The sequence below is a fragment of the Mobula birostris genome, chromosome 10 (genome assembly GCF_030028105.1).
Source record: "Mobula birostris isolate sMobBir1 chromosome 10, sMobBir1.hap1, whole genome shotgun sequence".
NCBI lineage: Eukaryota > Metazoa > Chordata > Chondrichthyes > Myliobatiformes > Myliobatidae > Mobula > Mobula birostris.
Genome location: NC_092379.1, coordinates 118,307,540 through 118,323,876, shown reverse-complemented (window position 1 = coordinate 118,323,876; position 16,337 = coordinate 118,307,540). Strand labels below are relative to the sequence as shown.

General features: G+C 41.3%; 1 long non-coding RNA gene across 1 annotated transcript in view; it reads left to right on the top strand.

Moving 5' to 3' along the window:
- LOC140204272 (uncharacterized) overlaps window positions 1–9,669 on the top strand; it is a 31,081-nt gene extending 21,412 nt beyond the window's left edge. The window contains exons 2-3 of the long non-coding RNA XR_011887571.1: window positions 845–4,096; window positions 6,120–9,669. This is a non-coding gene — a long non-coding RNA (uncharacterized lncRNA). The remainder of the gene's footprint in view (window positions 1–844; window positions 4,097–6,119) is intronic.
- The last annotated feature ends 6,668 nt before the right edge of the window (window positions 9,670–16,337 follow it).

Below are 16,337 nucleotides of genomic sequence, written 5' to 3'. Positions count from 1 at the left end.
TCCTTTCCTTCCTCTGACCTTTCTATTCGGTTATCCTTCCCCTTTCTTTCCAGTACTGATGATGGGTCTTGGCCTGAAACATCGACTGTTGATTCAGTTCCATAGGTATTGTCTGACTTGCCGAGTTCCTCCAGCATTTTGCGTGTGTTGCTCTGAATTTCCAGCATCTGCAGAAGCTCTTGTGTTTATAACAAAGACCCTTGCTTTTCTGCCTGTCAGAAAAGCTGCTGAACTATTTGAGGGGGTTGAATTGTCCTGCTGCTGGGAGAGGAAATATCCAAACGAATAACTGATGTTTAGACTCAGTGAGATCATAAACACAATGACTTGTTCTGTCAGCCCATACCACAGCACACTGTGTACTTCTTGCTCTCATCAGCTCTAAATCAACAACAGCCGGGATGATTTCCATTTATATTATACTTACAGGTGCAAAGTGTTCCATTGCACTTTTTTATTGGATATTTATTACAAAGGTACCATTACTCAAGGTCCTTGATGTTCATGCTGTGCACCTTCTATTCGTTGGCAAAGTTTTATTTTGTGTTGAAAAGGGCAAGACAATAGGGTCTTTTAAAAGACTCTTAGATAGGTACATGGAGCTTGGAAAAATAGAGGGCTATGCGGTTGGGAAACTCTAGGCAGCTTGGAGAGTAGGTTACATGGTTGGCACCACATTGTGAGCCAAAGAGCCTGTGATGTACCGTAGATTTTCTATGTTTCTATGTTTCTAGGAGAGCACATTAGCGATTAGTGCACAGCCTGTTACAGCCGTTCTGATCGGATTCTTAATTTTTTCTTCTTACTTTTTAACTTGCGTTATTTTTTGTTTTTTTTTCCACAGTAACACGTCGAAGCTGCACCCTCTCTAACATGCTGGTAGAGAGAGTTTTATTCGGGTTTTTAGCGCTGGAAATAGTTACATCCCGACACGCGGGACAGAAGCATGGTTGCATTGTTCATTCCAGGGACCAGCTGCTTATGCTAATGCCGGCCGGTTTAGCGAGCAGAGCGGCAGACACCCCTGCTGAAATCTGGAGGAAAACACACGGAGGATGCAGAGGGGGATCACAAAGTGGAGGAAAGAGGACCGGGTCGAGACAACGGAGACTTATGGAGAAGAGGAGTTCGGTGGGTAATAAAATGGACGAGTTCACGGCGCTAGCCAGGCGTCAGAGAACATTTTGGGAGTGCAGTGTTATGTGTTTCACTGGAACGGGGCTGCACGAGGACATACCCGATCAAAACTTCTCCACGGACGGCTTCCAGACCGTTCCGGCTGACCGGAAGTGCACTGAGGGCGGTAAGCATAAAGGAGTTGGGTGCTTACTGTTCTGGACAGATGGTGCAATCCGGGTCATATTACGATCGAGGAACGTGTTTGTAGACCGGATATTGAACTTTTTACTGTTGGACTTCGGCCACATTCCACCGAGATTCAACACTTGGCGGCACGGGAGGTCGTTCCTGCCTGTGGCCATCGAACTTGCACCACCTCCCGTGGAGGGTCAGACACCCTGAGCCAATAGACTAGGCCTGGACTTTTTTCCATCTGGCATAGTTTGCATTTTGTTGTTTGATTGTTTGTGGTTTCTGTATTGCTATATTTATGCTCTATTCTTGGTTGGTGCGGCTGTAACGAAACCCAATTTCCCTCGGGATCAATGAAGTATATCTGTCTATCTATCTATCTATCTACAACCCAGCATATTTGATAGGAACATCACACAAAATGCTAGAGGAACTTAGCAGGTCAGGCAGTATCTATGGAGGGGAATAAACAGTTCTGGGTTGAAACCCTTCACCAAGACAGGAAAGGAAGGGGACTGGATAGAATTTGGTAGGTGATATGTGAAGCCAGGTGTGGAAGAAAGTGGGTGGATGGGGGGAAATGAAGTGAGAAGCTGGGAGGAGATAGGTGGAAGAGATAAAGGGCTGAAGAAGTGGGAATCTGATAGAAGAGGACAGTGGACCCTGGGAGAAAGAGGCGCCAGGTGGAGGTTGTGGGCAGGTGAGGAAAAGAGAAGAGGAAAGAGGGAGCTAGAATGGGGAATGACAAGGGAGAAGGGAGCGGTGGGAGAAATTACCAGAAGTTAAAGAAATTAATGTTCATGCCTTCAGATAGGAAGCTACCCAGACAGAATGTGAGGTGTTGCCTCTTCAACCTGAGAGATGCATCATCATGGCATTTGATAGGACTTCTCAAATTTTTAAGCCATTGTTTTGGCTCATTACTGTAAAGCTGATAACAAAAATATCTGTACGGTAATCATATTTTACTAATTATTCCTTCCCTGCCAAAAGGAATCAACCATTGCCACATCACAAGTAAAAGTTATACATCGATATGATTTGATTCTATGAGCCACTATGGCCATAAGAACCTTTGCCACAAGCCAAGATTGCGGACAGCTGAGGAGGCCAAGACAGTAGATATATTTAAAGTAGATGTTGATAGGTTCTCGATTCATAAAGGCTTCAAAGTTTATGGGGAGAAAGGAGGGGAATGAGGTTGAGTGGGATCAATAATCAGCCATGATCCAATAGCAGAGCATACTCGATGGGCCGAATTGCATGGTTCTGCTCTGGTGTTGTGTGTGTCTTATGGTTAGATGATCCTCACCAAGCATATTTTATATGTGATGGCTCTTCCTTGATGCAACTGGCTTCATGCTACTTTTCATTAGGAAGATTACCAATTTAGTGGATTGACTTGGTTAATGAACAGAATAGTATCAAGCAGCAATATTCCAAGAAATTAACCTATTAAAATTCTGCTGCTTGTTTTGTATTTGCCTTGGTGTTTATGTGACCTTTTGTGGCTTTTGAACAAAGGTTTGCAAAAAGACTATTTGTTCCTTGGGCAGAAGGCTTCTCTTTTTATCTAACCCCAGATGACAACTGTACTCAAAACAATGATTTGATTCTAGTATTTTTTCATAACAGCCTAGGGCCACAACATTTGGTTGCCATGGTAACCTGGGTCATAAACCGTTGGCAGAACACTAAGAGCAGAGAAAATGTCATCAACTCATACTTCTCTTCAGGGTTTACCACAAGTCAAATGTTCTGCACTTGAAATTCACATGGGAATTCTCTAGTAACCATTCATCAAAACGGTAGACCAAAAAGACACAGCCAAAGTCTGCATAGCTAATGGAGCCGTGTTACATGGATAATGGGGCCATTATATATTCAAATATTGTTCTCTTGCTGGATAATAAGATCATAAATGCATAGGTGCTTAGGTTACCTGCTTTATTATTGAATGGGCTCAACTAGATGCACTACTGAAACATGTTCACATCTTTATTCCCAATTACAGGCAGAAATGGTAAGTGGAAAAACAGTATCTCAAGGTTTCTGGTCATTTCTGAAACACACACATCTTTTGTGAAGGTAATGTTCCTTTCAGGGAGCAAATTCTGGCATTAAAGATAAATATGTATATTATGTCATAAGAAATTAATTTTTAAATTATATTTCACACTGTATAGTTTAGAACTGATCATATTGGTGATATTTAATTGTAACTATAATCTGTTTGAACTAACTTTTAATATAGCTAATTAACCTAACGACATGTGGCTGGAAACCAGGGTACCCAGGAAAATCCACATAGACGCAGGGAGAGCAGGTAATCTTTACAATATCTGAGAGGTACAGAGAAATGGAATTAAAAAACTCTAGCTCAGTAACGAAGGGTCTCGGCCTGAAACGTCAACTGCACCTCTTCCTACAGATGCTGCCTGGCCTGCTGCGTTCACCAGCAACTTTGATGTGTGTTGCTTGAATTTCCAGCATCTGCAGAATTCCTGTTGTTTGCGTTTAAATTCACTACTGCGAAGCCTCTTCCGGTGATGCCTACACCGAAGAAGTTTAGATCCTCTCTTCGATGGGAGTTCAGTGAAACCATCTCTCACTGCTCCCCCTCTGTAATTTCTTCGGCTCTTCAACTTTTCGACCACACTTTGACTCAGACTCGCTATCACAGCCATATATCCTTTCTTGGAACATGCCTCCGTCGCCAACTTACTCCAGTTGGCTTTAGGATTCGTTTCCAAGCCTCTCAATTTGGACCTTCTGAGGATCCCAGGTACTCACATTTTATTGACTCTGCCTCTCGCCGCTTCTCCCGTCAAGCTCTGAAGGCGACTCTCTCCGCCATGAGGAGGTACTTGGTGTCCTTATCCCAGACCCTTCCACACCTTCGGGACACTTTCTTCGCCATCTGTAATGAAAAATCAGTCCTGATGAAGGGTCTCGGCCTGAAACGTCGACTGCACCTCTTCCTACAGCTGCTGCCTGGCCTGCTGCGTTCACCAGCAACTTTGATGTGTGTTGCTTGAATTTCCAGCATCTGCAGAATTCCTGTTGTTTGTAGCTCAGTAAAATTATTATTTTTGTGCCAATTATTAAAGAAATTGTGGCAGATTTGATTGTGAAACTTTTACTCATTGTGAAATAGATTATCCCAAAATATTTCTCACAAAATTTGATGGTGCCTTACCTGCTGAGTGTAACACAAACAAGAGAAAATCTGCAGATGCTGGAAATCTAAGAAGCACACACAAAATGCTGGACGAACTCAACAGGTCAGACCGCATCTATGGGAAAAGAGTGAACAGTCAACATTTCAGACCGAGATGCTTCATCACTGGAAAAGAAGATGAGAAGTCAGATTAACTTCTTCCTCCTCTCTCTCTACCTTCTTACTCTGACCTCTTACTCCAAATCCTGATGACGGGTCTGGGAACAAAACGACGACTGTTTACTCTTTTTCCTAGATGCTGCTTGCCCTGCTGAGCTCCTCCAGCAATTTGTGTGTGTTGCTGAATGTAACCCCATTCTTCTGCCTTCTCCCCAAATTAACACCAGTTAAGGAATGAAGAATTTTATTGGAACTTTGTAAGTGGTAGGGTGTATTCTGGAGTTATATGAATATAGCAGATATTAATTCAAGCAAATACCAGTCTTCAGTTTTTATTATAAATTGCAAGCAGTAAATTGAAGTTAAAAACTCAGGCTGGCCCACAGACTACTTGACTACATATGCATTAACTGTGCATATGCATTAATGTTAAGACAATGGATTTGTGTTAAATGCCTTGCATCAGCTGTGGGTTTAAGGAATTTTCACCATTTTAACATTGTGAACATTGTGTAAATTCAGCAAAGTTCACAATTAGTTTGTCTCAGAATACTAGTAACATAGAACCCCCAAGCCTATCAAAATAAACTTAACAAGTTTAAATGACATTACAAAGAGTGAGTTGTTCCAGAAAAATACAAGGAACTCTAAATGATAATGATTCTTATTAAACAACTATTAACCAATTCAGGTGCTCTAAAAACTTTGGAGCCAATGCTTTCTGGCTCCCCACACAAGCCTGAAGAGCTCATTACAATCTTGTATCTCATTTATGACAAAGAAGAAGTCTGACAATCATCACATCAAAAATCAGTGAAGTTACATCAAAGAAGTGGAAATATCTAAAGTTTCTTTTGGTTTCTGGTCATTTCTGAATGCACACACATCTTTTATGAAGGTAATGTTCTTTTCAGGGAGCAGGTTCTGGCATCAAGGATAAATACATTATGTCATAAGAGATTATTTTTGAAATTACATTTATTATAGTTAGGTATTGGTCACATTGGCTATATTTAATTGTAACTATAATCTGTTTGAACTAACTTTCAATGTAGCTAATTAACCTTAATGTCATTTGGCAGGGAACCTGGGCACCCAGGAAAATCCATAGTCACAGGGAGAACCCAAACTGTACATGTATGGCACTTGACTTGCAGCTGCTGTGTCACTACATGCTGAACTCGAAAAGAAGCTCTACCTCAGCACCTATAAAAATTATTACTTTTGTGTCGATTATTAAAGAAATTGGGGCAGATTTGATTATAAAACTTCCATTCATTTTGAACTAGATTATCGCAAAATATTTCTCTCAAAATCATTCAAAGCTTTTCAGGTTAAAGGGGTAATCAATGGGGGATACCTTCTGGGGGCCTATTTAAAACATGTTTTCTTTCTGCTTATTTGGGTGTATGGGGTGTCCAGGGAGGAGTAGCACCTCTGGTGAAATAGCTTGTTGTTTCCATTCCAGGGCAGATCACTCTCCTTTGGTCCCCTCCAAACACTCAGCTCTCACCCGTGGATCCAAATTGCTGCTTGCCTGCGACAGCAGCCACAACTCGGAACACCGCTACGATGGGCGGGCTAAACCAGGTGAGGGTAGCAGAGGCCTCATACCGTGGTGAGATAGGGACATGCCTGTCCTAGCACATGAAGTCAGTTTGGCGGACGGGTGGATGAAATCTACAGTGAGATCCAGTGGCGAGGAAGCAGTACCGCAATGCCTCTTGAGAGTGAAGGACATGAAAAGGCATAGAAAACACCATGGTCGCCCACTGCAATCAAAGAAGGTGCCAGTTTGTGATGCTTGTTTGTACCACTGGATCTGAGGTCGTGAGAGTGAAACTGCCTCAGTGCAACATCTTTTCCATTTTAAAAATTCTCCTGCAGAGGTTTCCTGCCATCGTCGAACTCGATGGACAGCCACCATTTTCTGCCTATCAGCATCTTCTTTGCAATGCACATTTTGTTGACCAGAACTAGATGAAGTTTAAACAGACCTGAATATTAAACTTGTATATGAGCTTCACTGATTTAACCATTAGCAGGAGAAATCAAGGTCCATGCTCACAGCTAGATTTGAACAGGAGAGCGACATTTAAATTACAAGAAAACCAAGGGTATAGGGAGAGTTCCGGAAATTGATGTCGGGGCCAGGATTGTATTAGCCAGGGTCTTATTAAAAGGCTGAGCAGACTCAAGGGGCCAAATTGGCCTACTGTTGCTCATGCTTCTTGTGTTATTAGCAGTTAACTTGGTCTGTCAACGCTGTGGTTCAAATATTCCCTGTGGAGTAATTGTGCAGAACTGTGCAAGAGTCCAAGGCACATATATATAGCTAGGTGCCTAAGACTTTTGCACAGTACAGTATATTGGTTAAAATAGGAAGATGGTTGGGAAACAGGAATAAGAGTACTTAGCTTTGTATTGGCTTCGTAGTATTATGGGCTATTTGGTCACTAGAAAGACTTAATGTACCCTACTATACAAAAGTCTTATGCACCCTAGATGTATACACAGTGCCTAAGACTTGTGCACAATACTTGTATCTCTTGTAACTGCAACTGATGCAACAGAGGTTGATTGTGAGTTAGCAAATTTAAATTTTAAGTTCCATATTAACTAACATAAGCAAAATTTAAAAATTTGTAAGATGACTTAAGTAGATCACATTAAATATTGGAATAAGAAGCATACGTTTCTGATTTTTGAAAACTCAACAAATTTAAGGGATTAGACCTATAGAGAAGTTGGAGTCATATCATACTACTTTCAAGGAAACAAGAGTGCCATCTGCTGGGCTCTATCTGCTATAGACTAACATAACAAATGAAAATTTTGTTATGTTAGTCTATAGCTTCTGAGTAATATTCACACAAGCACCACTCCAAAGACTGGTACTGGGTATTCTTTGCTGGATTGGCTATAAGGAGTCTGCTTTGAAGAAGTGAATTAGTGTGTGGAGTAAAAGATTCCTCAGGCAGTAGATTGCCTGATAAAGAGGGATTGCAAGATAGAAAACAAGAGGCTACAAAAACATCGTGCTTAAAAATATAGTTTGCTATCTATCAGAATGAAAGTCCATTGAGCAGACTAACAGTTAACCTATACGCTGAGCCTGAAAGAATCCAGTAACAAGATCTGAGATCTTGTCTAGTCCTGTGACACTGTGGCACAGTTAGATCATAAGACCATAAGATATAGGAGCAGAATTAGGCCTTTGGCCCATCGAGTCTGCTCCACCATTTCATCATGGCTGATCCAATTTTTCTCACAGCCCCAATCTCCTGACTCCCCTCCCCACCCATATCTCTTCCTGCCCTGACGAGTGAGGAGTGAACGAGTTCCACAGATTCACCACCCTCTGACTAAAGAGATTCCTCCTCATCTCTGCTCTAAAAGGATACTCTATTCTGAAGATGTGTCCTCTGGTCTTAGACTCTCCCACCATAGGAAACATACTCTTCACTCTGTTGAGGCCTTTCAGCATTTGATAGGTTTCAAAGAGGTCACCCCTCATTCTTCTGAATTCCAATGAATATAAGCCTAGGGCCATCAAATGCTCCTCATATGATAAGCCTTTCAATCCCAGAATCAGTTTCTTGAACCTCCTTTGATCCTTCTCCAATGTCAGCATACCCCTTCTTAGAAAAGGGGCTCAACACTGCTCACAATACCCCAAGTGAGGCCTCGCCAGTACTCTATAAATTTCATATTCTAGTCCTCTCGAACTGAATGCTAACATCACACCTACCTCTCTCACCACTGACTCAACCTACAAATGAACCTTTATGGAATCCTACAAAAGGTCCCTTTGTAACTCAGATTTTTGAATTTTCTCTCTACTTAGAAGGTAGCTGATACTTTTACCAGTATACATGACCATACACTTCATGACACTGTATTCCATCTGCCACTTCTTTGCCCATTTTCCTAATCTGTCTAAATCCTTCTGTAGTCTCTCTGCTTCCTCAAAACTACCTTCCCCTCCACCTATCTTCATATTGTCTGCAAACTTGGCAGCAAAGCCATCAATTCCGTCATCCCAGTCATTAACGTATAACGCAAAAAGAAGCGGCCCCAACATAAACCCCTGTGGAACACCACTGGCAGCCAACCAGAAAAACTCCCTTTTTTCCTATTCTTTTCCTCCTGCCATCAGCCAGTGCTTTATCCATGCTAGTATCTTTCCTGTAATACAATGGGCACTTAACTTGTTAAGCAGCCTCGCGCGCGGCACCTTGTCAGAGGCCTACTGAAAATCCAAGTTCACAACAACCACTAATTCTCCTTTGTCGATCCTGCTTGTTATTTTTCAAAGAATTCCAACAGATTTGTCAGGCAACATTTTCCCTAAAGGAAACCTTGCCTATTTTATCATGTGCCTCCAAATACCCGAAAAACACATCCTTAACATATGGATTAGTAGGCTAATTGGACACCAATTGCCTCTTGTGCATAGAGGAATGGTAGAATCTCCACGTGGTGTGAATGTTAATATAGAGAGAAGAAAATAAAAATGGGGCTAATATAGTTTTGAGCAACATAAGTGTGTGCTTCATGGTAGGTGTGAATTCAAAGGACTGTCAAAGGATTTTTATGTTATATGATCATGAAACCATGTTAAAACCGTGCGGACAAATGTAGAATATTTGATATAGAGCCATACAGCACAGCAATAAACCCTTCAGTCCAACTGATCATTATCGACCAAGATGCCCATTTAATCTTTTCCATAGATGCTGCCTGGCTTGCTGAGTTCCTCCAGCATTTCGTGTGTAATGCAAAACAAGCTTTTCACTGTAGCTTGATACATGTGACAATAATAAACCACTTCCAATTCCAAATACCAATACATGTCTCTAAGGTCACCTCTTAGTTTCCCACATGACAAGGGAAAATGTCCTAGCCTGTCCAGCCTATTCCCATAACTTAATCTTTCGCGTCCCTGCAACAATCTGATAAATCCTTTCTGCACCACACATAAAAGTTGCTGGTGAATGCAGCAGGCCAGGCAGCATCTCTAGGAAGAGCACCTCTTCTTAGAGAGGCTGCCTGGCCTGCTGCTTTCACCAGCAACTTTTATGTGTGTTGCTTGAATTTCCAGCATCTGCAGAATTCCTGTTGAATCCTTTCTGCACTCCAGTTTAAAAACAAATATCATATAGCAACACACAAGATACTGGAGGAACTCAGCAGGCCAGGCAGCAGCTATGGAAAAGAGTAAACAGTCGACATTTCAGGCCGAAATCCTTCATCAGGACTCATATAATGACCAAACCTGATATGATCTGGAAATCTTGGTTGTGTTGTGCTGTATTAAATTTTGTAAAAATATTAGATGGAAGTCTGAACAATTTCACATGACACATTAGCTCTTCATGAACTTGCATCATGTAAGGTACCTGTACAAGTTAAACACTATAGATTTGTTAAATGTTTATTAGTAGTGGTTGTATTCTTGCACTATAGGTCTGTCAAATGTATGCTAATAGCCTCTGGATCCTTCCTTGGCCTCTGTCACTAGTGGCATGAGAACAAAAGACGAATGAATGTGTCTGTCTCTGCATGCCTGTGGATTGAACCCCTGTTTATTGTGGCACCTTGCACTCAGTTCTGGGGGCTTCACCTAGACCAAGAATCGCAATCAATAGATGCTTAGGACAGACCCAGGGTGATTTCACGAGTTAGAATTTGGAGTCCCACCAACAATGGCTACAATCAACTGGCAGTTGAGAATCATGAGCCCTGAAATCTTTGTGGAAATCTTTGTAACTTTGTAGTATTTTGTGTGATTTATTTGTGCTTTCTGTTTTATAATAATAAATTAGGCTTAAGTTACTTGGTTGCACTTGTACGCTTGTTGCCACATTTCCTGGACACTCAAATTGTTTTGGTCCTTTGGTTCTGATCAACCTAGACCATTACATTGGTAGAGACATAGTAATGGAGCTTCCATAATAATTCCAAGGGTAGAACGGTGATAACATATCACTGCTCTACCAACATTTTATGTGATTCCGATTCAGGTTCATTAATGTGTACCTCAAAACATATAGAGAAATTCACCATTTGCATTCACAACCATCCCAACCTAAGAATATTCCAGCACCAACATAGCATGTCCACAATATTCAGCAGAATATCTTGGGATCTCAAAGTCCATATTATAAAAAATGCAGGCCTTTATATTTTGGAAACTAACCGAGTTGCTCTGCTTGGAAATCATGATTCCAAGTTTTTGCATCTTCTCAGCTTTTCACTGGAAAAATATGGAGAGAAGATTAGGACCCCCAGAACATCAGTACATTCCTGCATGCAGAACTGGTGTAGAGGTATAGTCCTATGACATGGAAAAGATCCCAATTAGCCTGTTTCCAATGTAGTGCTTTTGCTGACTTAATACAGCAAGGTAGCTTTGACTTCCATGGACAATAATGAGCCAACACAGTCTTCAGTTAAGTTCACAAGTTCAGAACTGTCTGTTGTCATCCATGAGGACCAAGTTATCTGTCCTTGAGTGATGGTCCACACTATTCCATCTTCCAGGCTTCAGTGAACAAAAAGTCAAAACTGCAGATATTGTAAATCTGAAATAAATCGGCGAAGACTGAATCTTGATGAAAAGTCTCAACCAGAAACATCAACTGTTTATTCCCCTCCATAGATGCAGCCTGATGTAATGAGTTCCTCCAACAATTTATGTGTTGCTCAAGATTTCCAGCAACTGCCAAATCTCTTGTATTTACTCTCCTCGCATTCCCATGAATTCCCTTCAGATTCTACCACACAACTTAGCACTTTTGGCAATTTACACTGGCCAGTCAACTAACCAATCTGCATGTATTTGGCATGTGGGGGAAACTGGGGCATCCAAGGAAAACACATGCATTCCCAGGGAAAGCATTCAAGCTTCAAGTGGACAACCTGAAGATCAGCTTGAATCGAGGTCCCTGGAGGGATCCATTCAACCAGCTGTGCCACTTTGTGCCAACCAAAGATACTCAAAGAAACTGTGGATTACTAATAGAGCCGTACCCTTAGAGAGTGGGATACCATTGTAATCTGAATTGACAGATACAACAATTAGATATGGAAATTACCCAATCAGTTTCAAATAACTCAACGAAGAATGCAAATTGGACTTGACTGGATGAGCATGAACTTCATCAGTAGAGTATGGGGAACAAGCCCAAGTGTTTACACTTTGTGAACATTTGAAGAAAGGAATGGGTATTTTAATCCTTGGTTTCTCATTTACAGTTACACTTGAGAGAATTAATTAACTAAAATGTGCAATAATGATAAATCTGTGGCACACCAAGTGTAAACTCCATCTGTGTGGACACTAATAAATAGGGTAACTTTCTGAATACACACACTGTGGCCATTCTTTTAGGTACATCCTGTACCATAATTAAGTGTTCAATGAGTGTATGTTTATTGTCTTCTGCTGCTGTAACCCATCCTTTTCAAGGTTCGATGTGTTGTGCTAGAGATCTCTTCTGCACACTGCTGTTATAACGCGTGGCTATTTGAGTTACCATTGGCTTCCTATCAGCTTGAACCACTCTGGCTATTTGTCTCAGACATCTCTCATTAACGAGGCATTTTTGCCCACAGAATTGCTGCTCACTGGAAGTGCTTTTGTTTTTCAAACCATTCTCTGTAAACTCTAGAGGCTGCTGTGCGTGAAAATCCCAGGATATCCGCAGTTTCTGAGATACACAAACTATCCCATCTGGCATCATTCCACCGTCAAAGTCACTTAGATCGTATTTCTTCCTCATTCTGAAGTCTGGTCTGAACAGCAACTGAACTTCTTGAACTTCTTGTCTGCATGCTTTTTATGCGTTGAGTTGCTGCCACATGATTGACTGATTAGATATTTGCATTAATGAGCAAATGTACTGGTATATCTAATGAAGTAGCCACTGAATGTAGAACTGGTTGACCTAACTAACTGGTACAAAAGCCTTATTTTCTGTTTGAGTGTACAGTGTGTTTGTTGTAAGAAAATTTAGTCCAGGAACTATGAGTAGTCCATGCATAGTTAGGGGTTAATTAAAGACAAACAAAATGCACTCTTCTAGGCTCCTGACACAGACTTTGGTTTGATTGTTCTTTTCAACAGAATAGTTCTTCATATAAGGAAAACCAAAACTCTTTTAGAGATTCAACGTTATCCTGGTCAAACTGTGAATTATTTGATTGCTAATTTAATAAGCAATTTATTTGTGAAGTGACCTTTGCAAGTTCTAAAGCATAAAGGTATCCTCAATTGTTACACTAAAATTTTCTTTAATGTAAAGTGCAGTACATTAGTGATGCCCCTGCATAAAAAATGTGGACAATGCAATTTCAATTTTGAACATATGGTGGCAGTAATCTGTAGTTACACATTAATGTAGCATTTTACATATGGTTTCATCAGACTAAGTTTTGCTAATGATAATGTATTTGAAGTGTTTAAAAATATCTGAATGCTGACACACAGTAGAGCATAGCCGTTGAAGAATTCCTTCGCTGAGAATCCAGAATCAGAATTTCAAAGGAGAGTTTAAAAATCTGGAGTAAAAATAGGAACTGCTTGGTCGACAATACAGAAAAAACAGATGAGATGTGGATGTTTTTGTTTCAGGATGGTGTTTATCTTAGAATTAAGAAAATATTTAGAAAAACTTGCTGCATCCCATAACAACCAGAAGGTCACAAGCTCAAATGATTTAGGATTCATTCACTATACATCTTTGAGCTGGGCAGGCCAGCTAATATCCCTTGTCAGCAGTCCCATGTACCGGCTGGACTTATTTGCTATTGGATTCTGATGGTCTTTGCCAACTGGCAAAAACTGTAGTGCCACGGTGGCATAGCAGTTGGCACATTGCTATTACAACTCAGGACATTGGAGTTCAGAGTTCAGTTTTGGGCTCCACTGTAAGGAGTGTCTGTGCGTCTTCCCCATGGAGTGCTGGGGATTTCCCTGGTGCTTCAGTATCCTCCCATAGTCCAAAGACCTACCAGGTAGGTTAAGTGGTCATCGTTAATTGTGCTATGATGAGGTTAGGATTAAATTGGGGTGTATGGGAGTTGTTGGGTCAAAGGGCTGAATCTTTAAATAAAAGACGAAATTTAAAAACTGTTTCAAAGTGGAGTGTTACCAAAAGCATGAAACCAGCCTTCAGATAGCCAGTCATTTGCTCTTTCCAATCTTCTTTGCCATTGGGCATCCTTGATTATATTCTTTGTTGCATAGATTGTGAGATATACTGTAGGTGCTTAAGAATGGTTAAACTATCAAGGAAGTTATTGTCTTGCCCCAGACTGCACATAATTTATAAAAATCTATTTTTTGACGTGTTGGCTGAGCACTGTATATTCCAACTTGATTGTTTTGGTTGTGCAGTGAGGTTTAAGTTGAACTGAACTACCCTGATGTGAACCAGGGTGGAAAGCCTGCCCAATCAATAACAGGGCTTGGGTCTCACTTAGTGGATATCTAATGGATGTCTGCTGCAGATTTCCAGGCACCTGGCAAAGCAAGTTGGAATTTAGTGTCTCTGTGCCAACTGCAGGTCTTAATGAAATGGTTAAATAACTGGAAGGGCTGGCCCAGAAGAAAGAAAAATGCAGAATGTGGCAACTGTTTTTGTGTCTGGTATATTGGAGCTGGACATAATACTTTTGATACATTCATTTAAGTATGTTTTTTTGTAGGGTCTGCTTTATGTGTCATATGTGGACTTAAGCATGCTGAGTATGGGATTATACTTTATACTTTATTGTCGCCAAACAATTGATACTAGAACGTACAATCATCACAGCGATATTTGATTCTGCACTTCCTGCATTAGGGTTCTTATGTATGTAGACAGAGGGTTTAATGAACGTGTGAAGAGGATTCTGGTCATATCCCTGAAGTCTTCTTTTCTGGACTTGGTAATTTTGCTGGTGAGGTGTTTATTTATTTACTTAGCGATACACCGCGGGGTAAGCCCACCTGGCTCTTTGAACCATGCCGCCCCAGAAACTCCCGACAACCCCGATTAACCCTAACGTAATCACAGGACAATTAAAAATGACCAACTAACCTACCTGGTACATCTTTTGTCTGTAGTGGGAAACGGGAGGACCGGGAGAAAGCCCACTCATTCCATGGGGAGGACGTACAGAGACTCTTTACAGAATGGTGAACTCTGAACCCTGAACTCTGGAATGCCTAGAGCTGTAACAGTATTGTGCTAACCAATGCGCTACCATGGCACCCGAATTCTGGCTGGTTTCTGGAATACATTGCCGACCCAAGTGCAAGTCATATGGGTTCTAGCACATGAAGAGCGTGCTGATGCCAGCATTACTAATCAGTGTAGCTGAGGAGAAGGCTTTTGGCGATCTCTGACAATGGAGTCTCCCATGGAATGACACAAATGACCTCACGAGGCAGCTTTTTTTCTCCTGTTCTGATGAAGGGTCTCAGCCCAAAATGGTGACTGTACTGTTTCCCATAGATGCTGCCTGGCCTGCTGAGTTCCTTCAGCATTTTGTGTGTGTTGCTTACAAGGCAGCTTTGCTGAAATGGACGACCTTAAAGCTGTACTTCAAGATGACAACAAAAGAAACTGCAGATACTGGAATCTGGAGCAACACAGAAAACACTGCAGGAACTCAGAGGGTCAGGCAGCATTTACGAAGGGAAATGGATAGCCGTTATTTCAGGTCAAAAGTTTCTCTATCATTTTGTGTGCTGCTAAGGCTGTTCTTCAACCTAGTTTTCTTTAGAAAGCTTCAAAGACCTACTCAGAGGGAATAAAGTGTCCTGAGCTTATGCGTTGAACCTTAGCAAGCATGGTTGCTAGTTTATTTCTGAAAATCCCCTGCTAGGCATTCTTGAAAAGTACGTTAAAAGATACTGAGCAAGCATATTCCCTTTGCACACGATTTCTCTCCACCTGTGACCGAGGTGGGATTCTGCAATTTCCTGTCCTGCAAAATGTTAGAGAGAGAACAACATTCTACGTTTGTCATACCACTGGAATATTTTTGAAGTGCAAATGTTATTTTTGAAGTGCAGTACACTGAAAGATTCCTTAAACAGCAGTCAAATAGGGACCAAATAACCTCTAACAGTGACACGAGATGAGGAATCCAATTCCAATCCTAAAAAGGAATGAACACTGTCTTAAACAGAAGAGATTCTGCAGATGCTGAAAATCCAGTACAACACACACAAAATGCTGGAGGAATTCAGCAGGTCAGGCAGCATCTGTGGAGAGCAATAAACAGTCTATGTTTTGGGCCAAGACCCTTCATCAGGACAGGAAAGGAAGGGAGAAGATGCCAAAATGAGAAGGTGGAGGAGAGGATTGAGGTGACAAGCTGGGAGGTGATAAGTAGGAGGTAAAGGGCTGAAGAAGAAGAAATCTGATAGGAAATAAGAGTGGACTATGGGAGAAAAGGAAGAAGGAGGGGCACCAGAGGGAGGTGATGGGCAGATGAGAAGAGAAGTGGGTAGTCAGAAAGAGGAATGTAAAAAGAGAGAAGGGAGAAGGTGGAGAAATTACCGGAGGTTAGAGAAATTGATGTCCATGCTATCAAGTTGGAAGCTAATCAGACAGAATATGAGGTGTTGCTCCTCCAACCTGGGAGTGGCCTCATCATGACAGTAGAGTGGGTCATGGACCAACATGTC